General features: G+C 34.1%; 1 long non-coding RNA gene across 1 annotated transcript; it reads left to right on the top strand.

Moving 5' to 3' along the window:
* Positions 1 to 13779: 13779 nt before the first annotated feature.
* LOC117095356 lies at positions 13780 to 14524 on the top strand. Its single transcript, XR_004441937.1, has 2 exons — positions 13780 to 13860; positions 14185 to 14524. It is a non-coding gene; the product is annotated as an uncharacterized LOC117095356 (long non-coding RNA).
* Positions 14525 to 15315: the final 791 nt, after the last annotated feature.

Genomic DNA, 15315 nt, shown 5'->3' with positions numbered 1-15315 from the left:
AAAAATCCAAGACCAAGTTGCCTGCAGATTTGGTTCTTATTAAGAGCCCTCTTCCTGGCTCACTCTAATCACCACCTTATCACTCTGTGGCATTTTTTTATGACAACTAAAGTAGATGAATGCACTCTTTATCACCTTTAAATAATGAAACATATTTGAATATTAATGGCATATATATGTGTGTGTGTGTGTGTGTGTGTGTATAATTTGTCGGTAAACTTCTCCATTTATATTCAAGCTAGTATTCACAGGTTCATTCAGAGTTTCTGGCAGGTAGTCTTTTTCTAACTCAGTATTTTTATACATTTCTAATATTAATCCTGCCCTCTCATTGTGGAGCCTATAACAAGAGTACAATTAAAAGCTTTCTTACTAAATGCCCAAATATTTTAAAAATATAAATCAAGAAAATCAAGCATTACATAAAATATGTTCTACATTCTGTTTTAAGAAATATAACTATATTATTCAGGCTTCTCCAAAGAAACAGGACAAATAGAATCTCTCCTTAGCAAGCTGGAAATTCAGGCAAAAGTTGATGTCTCAGTTTTCAGTCTGAAGGTTGAAACCTCAGGCAGAATTTCTCTGCTGACATCCAGAAGCAGAATTCCTTCTTCTGCAGGAAACCTCGATATTTGCTCTTAAGGCTTTCAACTGATTGGGTGAAGCGTATTTGAAGTCTGATCAAGAAAGTAGGTACCATATTTTAGCAATTAATATGCAAAACTAACCATTACAATAAACATTATTATTAACTACAGCATTAAAAATGTATAAAGTTTTTCTTCAATAAAACTGGATAAAGGTAACATATCAAGGATGAATGAATTGAATTATTATCCTACACACTTGGATGTTATGTTGATGGGACAATGAGATTTGGATGAGTATAGAAGACATATAATTCATAAATTATTATATTTTTGTAATAAAATATATTTTTATTACCTTCTTTCTACACAGTCGTTATTTCTTATAAGAAATAATTTCACATGTGTATTTTATTCACTTATGATCCTAAATCATAAATAATAAGTAATTGTATTTAAAGTATCTAAAATTTGGATATCAAATTTTAAAATTAAAGGATATATATTTTCTAAGCAGTTATTTTTCTTTAAATATTAAATGTCATTTATTAAATTTAAATTAATTAATACAATGTAAAATGTATTCACATAAATTTTATTTGTAAATTTAATTTAAAATTATGAAATATTTTATAAAATGAATTTATTTACAATTCTACCATTAAATATTTATCTATTTGGCAACATAAATAATTGGTATCAGGCTTCATGTATTACTTATAAATGTGTGAATAAAATTTCAAGTTATATAAATTAATGTTTATCAGTAGCCATGTAAAATGTTTATGAGTACTGTACTAAGTGATTGCCTTGAAAATTAGCAGTGGGACTTATGGCATTCAGATACAGTCAACTTTTGTTTCGAGGACATTGCTCAAGGGACACAGAGAAACATGTTCCTGGGTCCTGGCATGTGCTAGGTAGGCATGAGAGTAGATGTTTAACGTCACAGGGTGCACTGTATCGGTACCATGTAGCAGATTCCAAGCGACGAAAGTGCACATGTGTATTTTTTAGATTATGTTTGTGTGGTTTCAGTATTAGAGACTTACTGAAGGGCAGGGCCCAGACAAGAATCCCTTCTTATCATGTTCTAAGGAGAGCACATTCTAACTTCAATACTTATTGTTTATATCTTCTACGGAAACTCACTTGAATTCTCTGAACCTCCTTATCTGTGAAAGCGTTACAAAAATATGGGTCTTTCCTAACTACGAAGTTTGGGAGAATCAATTTTTTGTGTATAATCTCTATGACACAAAAATGCTAGACATCATTATTTGTATTTCTTCCTTTTTCCTGGATATTTTTCTCATGTTGTCTGTAATAGGCATGATAGTGCTGCACAGGCTACACTTCAAGAAGGACTTTGTGTAGCAGTTGATAGAAATACTGTCAGTAGATAACCTTCAGTTGTCAGCCTCTTCAGGGTTATCTCACCTTCAGAGTGGCCTCACCCTTCCTGAGACAGCCCACGTGATGATTTCTATTAGTAGCAGGATTCCTCATGGGGGCAGCAGAAGCTCATGTAGGGACTCATTTGAACTTGACTTTTCCCTATTTCCTTCCTCTATCCAAACTCCACTGAAGGGTTTGCTTCAGTGGAGTTTAATAGCCCAGTTGATGCTAGGAGAAGTCAGGTATATAGGTTAATAAGGTAATATTTGGCAGTGATATCAGTTACTACCAGCTGGTAACATGGATTCTGTTATACTGCTCAAAGCTCCTAGCAGAAAGGAATGGTGCAATTGGTTAACTTTCATGGGTGGAGCTTTAGGATGGTACACTAGTGGAAAGATAGTCAAGGTGGTGCAATATATTAGGTATCTGAGAAACATAAAGTAAATAGTAACTTTAAGGACAGTAAAATGTAGTGGCTACTGCTAAGATCAACAGATGCTAAAAAGGTACATAAATTGGGAAAAGCTGAAATCAATTAACAGGCAATCGAAAGTTAAGTGTGAAAGCCAGAGGTTTCATTAGTAGCAAATAAAGAGGCTCACATCTGATTTGAGTGGGATGGGGGACGATGTTGAGAAGACTAGTTGAGAAAACTCATCCAAATAATGGCATCAATTACAACCATTGATGTGTCAGATGTTTTAGTCTTGCTACATAGGTCCTTTCCAAATAAAAGAGCTAGAAATGTGTTCTTATAATAGGCATGTATTCCAGGTATGGATTATCCTCTCCTGTTTGAAAGGCAGCAATTTCACAACTAGATGGCTTATGAAATGTAATAGGATCTAACATAACATTATATCAGACCATGAAATCTCCATTAGAGAAGAGGAACTACAGATGTGTGCTCATGTCTATTAGTTCTATTGATTGATTGTATCACATACTCCATCAACTAAGAGCTACTAACCAGCTAAAACAATCAAATAGTCTGCTGTAGGCACAGCTGAAGCACCAGCTGGAAGAAGATACCTTGAGAGGATAACAACAAGGATGAGCCGCAAGACACTATATTATATATAAAGTATATAATTTTAATCAAATATTCCTACTTCCCCAGTAGTATTGGGAATAGGAAGTTTAACTACAGTTACCATCACTCCCAATAATCTTCTCAGGAGATCTGTGCTTCCCATTCCTACATCTTTGGGCTCCACAATGTTAGAGGCCTGGGTCACTAAAGGCAGAACACCTTTTCCAGGAGACACAGCAAGAACATTGTTGAGCTACAGCCTGTGCCTGCTGCAGGGGCACTTTGGGATCCTTCTGTTTGTGGTGCAGAAGATTAAAAAAGAGGAATCACCATATTGGTAAGAGTAATTGAGCCTGATTATCAGAAGGAGGAAGGGCTGCTTTCACAATGGAGGAGGGGAGAAATATGTTTTGAACCCAGGTGATCTGCTTGGATGTCTCTTGGTACTTATTCCCTTGAGCAAATGTAACTACAAATGAACAGATACAGTACTCCTGGACTGAGAAGAGGATGTTGACAAGGGATTTGGATCACTGATGGATAAGGATTTAGCTATGACAAGTAGAAGTGGTTGCCGAGGGTAAAGGTGATTTAGAACAAATAGTTAAGAGAGATGATGAGTATCAGTTATGTTCCCAAGACCATCTCCAGTGGTTCTTCCCAATAATCTTACTGGTACTTGCCAATAATCTAATTCTTTTAAGGTTCTCCCAGAAAGTCAGGTCTGCCAGAATTTTGTAAGAACCCTGAAAAAGCTGCTTTATAAATGTATAAAAGGAGTTGAATCCATGAGGCACAAGGGATGGCAGTGATGGTCATGGAGCTCTGACACCCAGATCATCCAGGTAGGAAAGAATAGATTCTCCAGCTGTTGGGCATACTGTCAGCAGAGAAGTTTTGGCTGTCAGTTGTTGGGACTGCCTCAACTGCAGAGAGGGGCCTCACCCAAGGCTGTGCCTGTCTTAGTGTAGCTCAAATCCAATGACTAAAGAAGGTAAGGATATCAAAGTCTGGCCATTTATCTCAACACAGGAAAATGCTGGGCCCGTATTTAGCTCCAGTCAACTTTTCCCACCACCCATCTTGCCTTTTGTACCCTCCCTTCCACGTTGGTTTGTTCCAAGAACACCACAATAAACATCCCGCACACTAAACTGTGTCTCAGAACCTACTTCCTGAATAACCCAATCTGTCACTCTGTATTAATCTTAACATTGACTTGAGTTTGCTGTTACCTATGCCCTAGGGCATGAGTAATCACTTTATACTCTAACAGAAAAACAATGTAGTTCTAAAGTCTCTTTGGGTCTTCATTGTACCCTTTCCATATGCCTAACATTAGAATTAATTCATCACACTTGTGTGAGCTGTGTCTGTTTTGAAGTCTTAGCCCTCTTTGCTTTTAATATCTAGCTTTGCTTGGAATTCATACTGCTTAATTTACCTATTTCTAGCCTACTATGGTGCTAATTTATTTTTGTCACTACAAAGCATAAACCAGATGAATAGAGATAAAACAGTATCATCTAAAGGGAATACAACTCCAAGAAAAGTTTAGGAACAACTGTGATCACAGTCTATTGATTTAAACATCCCCAAAATAATTTTGACAGTTATTCAAGTAAATCCATTCTCCAGTAAACACTGAATTTCTACTACAACTATTTTTATACATCTGAAAATAAGGTGTCGTATATCTGTGGTGAAAGGGGACTATATTGAGCTATTTCTAGCATTTAAAATTCTCATTCATTTACACGTAGTAAAACTCAAGCCTCTGTCCCCTCTCTGCTTATAATTAAGAACTTTGTTTAGATTTGCTGAAAACCTGAATGTATGGTAAGTTTTTTTTAATAGAAATTTGGTTTAATGTGTCCTCAATGTGCCAAAGTTGCTATAGTTACTCTATATTTTTTGAATTTTTGAGCAGTATGTGCCTAGTTTGTAATCCAGTACTAGCCTGTTTTACTTAAAGTTACTAATTTAGAATTTGCTTTACTGGATTATTCTGCACAGTAGAGTTACTGATTTTAGCTTGAGAGTTTTAGTCTCTCCTAACATCCCACTCCCAAATTTTATATTTATTTTAAACATGTGCTTAGAATCCTCATTAAGAGTGCCTTCTATATCTACTTCACAAGCTTAGAAAGGTTAAAAAAAATTGAAAAATTGAAAATACTTTCAAAACATAAATCATTTTTACAGAATATTAATACTATTTGGCTATTGACAAACAATTGTTATTTAGTCAATGTTGAAAGTTTTACATTAATCACCTATCTATTAATAATTTGTACTGAGCTCTCTTGAGATATATTCTATTCTGTACAAACACATTAGTATTAGAGTTCTCCAGGAAAACAGAATAAATAGGATGTCTGTCTATCTATCTATCTATCTATCTATCTATCTATCTATCTATCTATCATCTATGTATCTACATCTATATATGATCTATCTAGCTATATCTATCTATCTATCTTCTGAGAGAGAAAGAGAGAATGAGGTTTATGTTAAAGAAGTGGTTCACAGTAATTGTGGAGGCTGGCAAACTCAAAGTCTGCAGGATAGGCCAGCAGGCCGGAGACCTAGGGAAGAGCTGGTGATGTTGAAGTCTGAAAACAGTCTACTGGAAGAATTTTCTCTTCCTTAAGGGGAGTCAGCCTTTTTCTTAAGGCTTTCAACTGATTGGATGAGGTCCACCCACATTGTGGAAGGTAATCTCTTTGTTCACAGTTTATTAATTTAAATACCAATCTCATCTAAGGAATACCTTTACAGCAGAATCCACGTGTGTTTGATCAAATATATGGATACCGTGACCTAGCTAAATTGACATATGTAAGATTGACCATCAATACATACACACACAAATCCATGGTGTCAGAAAATGATAAATATATATATCAAGGCTTACAGTTTAAATCAGGCAAGAAGTAGAATCTCACTTATGCAATGTTACTCTCAGTAGCACAAGGCACATTATCCATGTTAATGGTAGGAATGTGGAAGAAAAGGAATTTAACATTTTTCCTATGTTATACATTTCAGCCTAGATGTGAGTATCTGTCTACTAGTAATTGGATCTGCCTTTTTAAATCTAATTACAAAATAAGATTAATGCAATTATCTAAAACCTCCAAAATCTAAATTGTAGGCTTAGTATCATGCAATAACTATTGGTATCAGTTATGTTGTTTGGAGCCAAACTAGTCACTCATAAGAGTGTAAACAAAAAAGAACATTAGAATTACTTATGGAATATAAAATAGACACTTTCCATAGACCTCACTCACATATTCTGATTTTGTAGGTTTGGAGGAAAGCCCTGCATCTGCATTATTAAAATATTCAATAGATTGTTAGATTTCACTACTGAATGATAATCACTGGTACAGAGCATGCTGTAGAAGACACACAACAACTAGCCTATAGAATTTAAAATAATCTGGAAAGTAAAAACACTTAGGGCTCATTTGGCAGGCTGATGAATCGGAATTTAAAAGGACATGGATTCCAGACACTACTACTAATGCAGTAGAGACAGAGCTGCAGGAAATGAGAAGTTATCCAGCCAGACAACAACAGCATAATAGTTGGAAATATGATCAGCTAGGCACCAGGTTGGTAGATAAGACAGAAAATCTGTGTCCAGCAAAATTAGCAATTGATATTTATGAGAATATCTGACAAAAATAAATTCTAGGCAACCCACTGGTTATCAAGATGATTTCCAAAGAATGAGGCTTGAGAGAAGAGCTTCTGAACTTGAGATCAAGTGGAGATAGAGTAAAATCATAGTTTGGGACAAATGTAGGGGCCATGAGCAGTTATACAAAAGAAAAGAGGCGTGTGTAGTGATTTTTTATTTCTTACTATTTCATGCTCTACTCTATTCTTTGCTGTTATTGTTGCTTGGTTTTTGGTTTGTTGAGGTATAATTATATAAAGTAAAATTCATTTTTTAGAAGTGGTGTTCTATGAGTTTTGACAAATTTACATAGTGAGTGTCAACATCACCATGATTAAGATATAAAATATTTCTTATTTTCTTATCAAACTTCCCTAATACCCCTTTGTAGCAAATTCCCTTGCATTACCCCCAGCCCTTAGCAAGAGTTGATCTGATTCCTGTCCCTGTATTTTCTGTCATTACAGTTTCAAAGTATCATTTAAATGTATATAGCCTTGGTTCATGGCTCATTCTGTTTCTGAGTTAATTGGCATTGTATGCATACAAGATAATTTTCTCATCCATTCACCTGTCGATGAATATTTGGGTTGTTTCTAGCTTTTGGTGATTTTGAATAAATCTGCTATAAATGTTCACAAGCATATGTTATTTAGCTATATCTTCATTTCTCTTTGGTAAATAACTAGGAGTAGAAGTGTTAGGCCATATGGTAAGATTGTTATCTTTATATAAAACTGTCTTACTCTTTTCCAAAATGTCTGGGTCATTTGCAAACACGGCAAGAATACATGAACATTCTAGTTGCTCTGTATTATCAAGTCTTTTATTTGAAATAATCTGACAGGTGTGTAATAATATCTTATTGTGGTTTTCATTTCCATTTCCCACTTTGTGTCTTATCTTTCCATTTTCTTCAAAGTAGGTTTGAAAGAGCAGAAAATTTTAATTTTAATGAAGTACAATTTATCAATATTGTATTTATTTGTTATTATTTAATTTGTCCTACATACTGATAATTGTTTGTATCCTACATAATCTCTGCATAACCAAATGGCACAATGTCCCAAAGATTTCCCTATACTTTTTTCCTAGAAATTCCCTAGCTTTATGTCTACCATCCATTTTAAGCTAATTTTTGTATGTGATGCCATTAGGAGTAGAGAAACATTGTTGTACATGGTTGTTCTATTGTTACCTATTTATTCATTAAAAAGGCTATCCATTATTAATCTTTGACCACCTTACAAAGCATGAAATAACCATATTTGCATAAATCTTTGTCTGCATTTTCTTTTCTGTTCCATTGATCCGTGGGTTTATACTTTTGGCAATGCCACACTATCTTCATTATTGTAGCTTTATAGTTGTTGTTACAATAAAGCAGTGTAGATCTGCAAAATTTGATCTTCCTTTTCAAAATTATCTTTGCTCTTCTACATGCCTTGTTTTCTATATAAATTATAGAGTCAGCTTGTGAACACAAAATTGCTGATGAAGTTTGTTTGAGATTACCCTGCATCTATAGATAGTTTAGAAGAGAATTGATATTTGGGCATTTTTTTCCCAACCCAAGAACACATATATCTACCCATAATTTTAGGCCTTATTTGTTTTTTCTTACCAAATGTTTTATGATTTTCAGTATAAAAATCTTACAAATATTTTAGTGTAATTATTCATACAAATTTCAAATATATTGGTATTTATTGGTATTTACATATGTTTCTTCCCAAAATTTCAATTCCCAGCTATGTAGAAATGCAATTGATTTTTAAATAATGACTTCTCATCCTGTGAATTTACTAAATATGTTATTCTATTTAGCAGTTCTTTTTGGATTCCTTGAGACTCTCCACATAGGGAGGACAACTGTGAAAAGAGACTGTTTCTTTCCACTATATATACACATCATTTTACTCTCCTGATTTGCTAACTAGAATCTTCACTACAACTTTGAAAAGGAATGGTGAGATCAGACATATTTTCTTGTTTATTATCTTATGGGGAACACATTCAATCTTTGAGCATTTAGTGTGATGTTAGTTATAGGTTTTCATGAGGTCTTTATCAAGTTGAGAAAGTGATCTTTCATTTGTGCAGAAATTTTTATAACATATTGTAGTGAATGCTTATAACTTTACTTTGTCTTGACATCCATTTTTGATGAAAGTTTAGCTTTCTCATGCCAGAGGCAGAGTTCAGTCACCCTTGACATAGTTTCTCATTCTACATCACACTTAAATGTCTCAAGTCACGGACCAGAGATAGAACTTAGAGGCATCTCTCTTGCCTAGTCTCACAGAATAGACTCCCCTCTTTCCTACTGCTTCCCTTTAATAAACCATTCAGGCATTTGCATATAAGCGACCCATACCCTATTTCCTTATGTTTACCACTTGTGGCAATAGTCTCTTCTCTCTCCCTGCCTCAGTTTCTTAACCTCCAGGTATACCATGTACTCCTCAGTGTCTGTGAGTACTAAAAACTCTTAAGCTTTCATATTTGATTGTGTCCTTGAAGCTCTGCCTGCAATCTGAACCCTGATGGCAAGGCTACCCAAAGGGATGCAATGGATCCCCTGGTAGTGTGCTTTTGTTCAGGCCGGTAGTGGCTGTTGGGGACAATAGCTACCGAATTGATAATGAAACTCAAGAGTTTCATTCAAAACAAACATAGACCCTGGACTTTGCCAAACGCATGCTGCGTCTATCAAGAGGATCTTGTGTTATGGTTATTTATTTATTTATTTATTTATTTTTATTTTTATTTTTTTTTTTGAGACGGAGTCTCCCTCTGTCACCCAGGCTGGAGTGCAGTGGCCGGATCTCAGCTCACTGCAAGCTCTGCCTCCCGGGTTCACGCCATTCTCCTGCCTCAGCCTTCCGAGTAGCTGGGACTACAGGCGCCACCACCTCGCCCGGCTAGTTTTTTTTTTGTATTTTTAGTAGAGACGGGGTTTCACCGTGTTAGCCAGGATGGTCTCGATCTCCTGACCTTGTGATCCGCCCGTCTCGGCCTCCCAAAGTGCTGGGATTACAGGCTTGAGCCACCGCGCCCGGCCTGGTTATTTATTATTATTATTTTTAGGTTACATTACACTCATTGATTCTTGAAAGCTGAACAAACCTCTTAAAATAAATTCTACTCTGACATGACATTTATTTGAGAGAGAGAGAGAGAATGATTATGATAATGATGGTAATAATTATGCTGATGCTTTTATCCATTTCCATGAAGAATATTACTCTGTAGCTTTCTTTTCATGTAAAAAGAGTTTTTGGCTTTGGTATCAGTGTAATATATGCCTCATAAAATAAATTGGAATGTGCCTCATCTTTTATTTTCTAGAAATATTTTTGTACATTTAGTATTATTTATTGCTTTTTTTTGTAAAATTAGTATTATTTATTTTGATAGATCTTGCCAATGAAAACATCTGACCTGTCTTGTCTGGGGCTTAGTTTGTTGAAAGATGTTTAACAATGAATTCAATATCTTCAGTAGTTATAGTACTAGTTAGAGACAGAGAGAGAGAAAGAAAAAGAAAGAAAGAAAGAAAAGAGAAAGAGAAAGAGAAAAGAGAGAAAGAGAGAGGGAGGGAGGGAGGGAGAGAAAAAGAGAGAAAGAGAAAAAGAAAGAGAGAAAGAAGGAAAGAAAGAGAAAGGAAAGAAAGAAAGAGAGAAAGAAGAAAGAAAGAAAGAAAGAAGAAAGAAGAAAGAAAGAAAAGAAAGGAAGGAAGGAAGGAAGGAAGGAAGGAAGGAAGAAGGAAGGAAGGAAGGAAGGAAGGAAGGAAGGAAGGAAGGAAGGAAAGAAAAAGAAAGAAAAGAAAGGAAGGAAGGAAGGAAGGAAAGAAAAAGAAAGAAAGAAAAAAGCGGGAGAGACGGAGGGAGGGAGGGAGGAGGGAGGGGCATTTCTATAAACTCTTGGTTCTGTTTTTCTGAAGAACCCTGACAAATACATACACTGTCAGATGTATGTATCTGGGATGTTTTTGAGCCATTTACACTTTATACCTAACGGCATATAATCGATTTTTGTCAGTAAGTCAGCAGAAATAATAGCTTTATTCTAACCAGGCACAGTGGCTCACGACTGTAATCCCAGCTCTTTGGGAGGCCAAGGCGGGCAGATCACAAGGTTAGGAAATCGAGACCATCCCGGCTAACACGGTGAAACCCTGTCTCAACTAAAAACACTAAAAAAAATTAGCCGGGCGTGGTGATGGGCACCTGTAGTCCCAGCTACCCGGGAGGCTGAGGCAGGAGAATGGCGTAAACCCGGGAGGCAGAGCTTGCAGTGAGCCAAGATGGCGCCACCGCACTCCAGCCTGGGCGACAGAGCGAGACACCATCTCCAAAAAAAAAAAAAGAAAGAAAAGAAAAGAAAAGAAATATAGCTTTATTCTGAGGCCAAAATTAGGTGTTTCTTCATGTGTTAATTGGCTCATATGAAACAATACTGATTATTTTGCCATGATGTATAAATAAATAGCAGTAGTCGAGGAAGTCAGGAGCCAAACTGACTGCATCGTATTTCTAATAACAAGTGAAAGGTAGACTAAAAGAGTGTCTCATTTTGCAATTGCTTATTGAGAAGAACATGTAAAATAATCCTATAAATTATTTCTTAAAAAGTAAATTTTATATACAATGGATTTTAAACTTGCAGTAGCTATCCATGAAAAAACAAAATTCAGGTAGATAAAATAGCATTTAAAAAACATAAATGTTTTTGAAATTTGAATATTCATGAAGGAAATATTGACCTATTTGAAATAAGTACTTTTGAATAGTTAAAATAAGAAAATAAAGGCATTTTATTCATTTTATTGATATTAAAAGCAAGTTATAATAACATGTAGTTTGAATTCTAAAATAATGTATCAGTTACTCCTTCCAAAAACCACTGAGACCAGATCAGTAAGATTTTGCTTTTTCAATGTAAAATAAAAATGACGTAATGGTTATGAAGATGCTAATAATAGAAGCTTAGAGAGGGAATAAATAATTGGTCTGTCCTGAAATTACAAATTATCTTAGTTCTGATCCTTACATTTTTTCTCAAATATGTGCCCTAATTTAGAAAAATAATATCTTATAATTTGATATTATATTTTTAATACAAATACTTAGTCCAATTATCACATGATGGCAGGAATTGCAAAATATTATTTAAAGAATTAGATTTGACTTTTAGCATTTACGTTGAAAACATAAAAACATATAGTTTCAGTAAGTCTATAACTTCACCCATGATGTTTACCAGATATCATTCAGTTACATTTAGATATTTCTACACATAAAACTATCCATTGTATTTTCTGACCTCTCATTAATATTGGAGTATCATCTTTTTGCATCACTTGTCATGAATTTTTTGACGTTTTCTTTAGGAAAAGAAAAAGCATTTGTATGTGAGTAAATTTTTTCAGTTAAAGTTGAATGAGTGTGCATACATAGAAACTTTTCTCTAAAGTGTCTCTTAAAAGTAAGTGTAAACTAAAAAGATTACTAAAAATGCTTTAATGAACATTTCTGCAAAGCTTGAATCACAGATTTCTGATTCAAGCTCAGTATTTCTCTATATTGTTCAGACAAATTTGATAACTACTTCTTAATATATATCTGAATGTGCATTTATCAGCTAAAATCATTAAAATTATTTTTGTTTAATCTAGTACTTAATGTAATTCATTAGAATAATATAACATTAATATAATAAGGAATAAACAATAAAATATGAATTAACAATTCCACTACAAAATAATAATCAACATTACTTATGTTTTTTATTAACATGCTTAACTATTGTATAAAACAACTCCATCTAAATTTAGCAAAAATAAACTTTATTGCATAAACACAAAGGGATTAGGCACAAACCCAGAACTAGAATGCAACTTGGTGTCAGATAAGTGCAACAATGAGATTGGAAATAGATCTGGATTCTTTTTCTCATCTCTTTTTCCGTCTGCTTTCAGGTTATTGTTTTTGTTCATTTCTGTTGCTCCTGCCATCACCCTCATTTCCCAGTCTGCATAGCAGGATATAGTCACTCAGAGCTACCTTACAGTTTATCCACATATAGAAATATAAGAGGCTCTGTTACACAGTTGAGAATTCCAAATAAAAAAAAAATTAGATTGGTGCAGTCTAGATAAGGTTTCCACAACAACATGAATCAATTCTGTCACAACATCAGTGGCAGAGGTGTGAAATTTGGCAAGACATTTATACTTGCCAGTCTTCTTTCTGATTGATAAAATGGGTATCATAAACACATCTCACACAATTGTTGAGAATACTTAATGATAGTATACATGTAGATGATCTAGCACAGTGCTTGCCACAGAATAAGCACTATTAACGCTTATTATTAGTTTAACTGTGTCAATGACTATTGTTTTTAAAACTCTACATCCTGAAATTAGATAATATGAATTCACATTCCTGCATTATAATTTATACTTGCTAAAAATCACAGCATGATCTTGGGAAAGTTATGTACGATATCTAGTCTTTCACATTTATATCTATCAGTTGAAGGCAATAATAGTATTTTTTCATTGGTTAATTTATTATTATTTCTCTGATTATAATTTCTTGTCTTTCTTCTGATTAAACAAGATTTTTTATACTCCACACTTTAAATACAAAGATCCATGTACCTATATAATTTGTGAGAGTTTCTGGTATTGTCAGTTCCTAACTAATCTGGATTTATGAGGGTAGCAAACAAGGCAAATGGTGATGACGCTCATCACAAAGAACCATCTGAGAGGTGGGATGGACAGTTGCTGTTTCTCCCTATGGCATGTTCTGATTTGTTGAGTCAAAGGGCACCACTGGAAAAGTTAAAAAGAAATTAACTGTCTTTACTCAGCCTGTCTTTCTCATAATATGAGCCCATAATTTGTCAACCCTGGTTAAGCTTTTCTTAAGTCCAGTTATTACTGCTTTAAAATTACTGTGAATTTTGGCATGATACTTTTTGCCAGTCTTGATTTACAGTACTATGAGTCTTTTGTTTGTGTTTCCTATTGTTTTCCTGTGTTTTCACTTTAGAAAGAAGTTGGAAGAGGAAACATTAGGAATTTCCTTTCAAACTCCAATCAAAACAGCCCATTTGAATGTTTTTTAAAAGTCAGTATTACTTCATTAGTGAGTTAAAATTAGACCAATACTAGTGATCACCAAAATTTTAAAACTGTACCTAAAAATAATTCTATCATCATATTTTGAATATATTTTAAATTCAACTGGGCTTGCATTTCTGCCATCAAATATATAGTCCAAATGTCTTAGCACAACAGATTTTTAAAGTAATAATACTTAAAGAAAAAATGATCATCACTATTAAATTAAAAAATGACTAACGTTTATGTGGAAAAGTATGTTTTTTTGCTCATGATAAAGGAAGATGAAAAATCGCTATGGTACGTGATCTAGGGTTATTTTTATTCATAGAAAATTCCAAAAATTCTTCCTGTGGGAATGCATTGGCTAAAGCAGGTCAAAGTTGCTGAAGAGGGCTAAGCGAGCCTCTTGGGGAAGATGATATCATCTGATCTGTACACATGTCACATTCAGAACATTCTGCATGGCTGCTGCTGAGCTCCCATCTGTCAGATCTCAACAGAGAGAACAAAGACTAGAGATTTGAGTAATTCAAGAAACATCCATTTACTAGCTGGAAAGACAAATAAAATTAGGAGGAACCATTTGCTTCTTGTTACATGTTATTGATATGTGTTCTACCTGCCCATACCACACATTACATAAAATGTATTCAACTACTTTACTGTCATTTGCTTAAATTGTCTTATTTTTAGAAACTTGTTCATAATAACTACAATCTCTAAAAGCATAGTACAAAATAACTACAAGCATAATCAATACAATTGTATTTAGTCAATAAGAGATATTTTGATTTGGTGCAGATCTTGGGAAATGCAGTATTGGTGTTCTACACTGCTTCCAAAAAAGAATAGGCTTTTCTTAATACATGAGTTAAATTTAATATTTGCATATACATCACATAAAAATAAAGTGTTTCACTCTGAAAGTGCTATTAGAAAGAATTCAATGAAGTAGGTATCTGGGAAATTAAGCTAAAAGAAATTTATTCATTTCCAAGAAGATTAATGATAATGTGCCACAGGTATTCATATTCCACATTGTATCTTCCAGTGTCAACTCACCTAACAGTGGGCCAATAAGTAGTATAGAAATCTTCTGCCTTTAATATATTATTTCTTACTGACAGCTAAAGTAACGTTGATTTACTCCTATATATTATATGAGAACTTGAAATGTTTATACAATGCATACTTTAAGATTGAATATAGAAGAGATGTTCTGACATAAATGGGAATAAAACCATAAAAAATTTTACACTGAAAATTAATATACCTTTGAGTTACAGCCCATTGTGTTCTAAAAAGTGATTTGCTTAGATTGAATTACTGCTCTACATATAAGACACCAGGAATTTAATGTTTTATTCAGTAAGAATGAACAATTTGCTATCTGTCAGATGCTTAGCCATGTACTAGGACTAGAAAAATAAATGAATAAATAAGATAGATACAGACTTTT

The sequence above is a fragment of the Trachypithecus francoisi genome, unplaced genomic scaffold (assembly GCF_009764315.1).
Source record: "Trachypithecus francoisi isolate TF-2019V2 unplaced genomic scaffold, Tfra_2.0 Lachesis_group13, whole genome shotgun sequence".
Lineage (NCBI taxonomy): Eukaryota > Metazoa > Chordata > Mammalia > Primates > Cercopithecidae > Trachypithecus > Trachypithecus francoisi.
The sequence above is the reverse complement of the archived record's forward strand: the minus strand, read 5'-3'. Positions and strand labels throughout refer to the sequence as shown.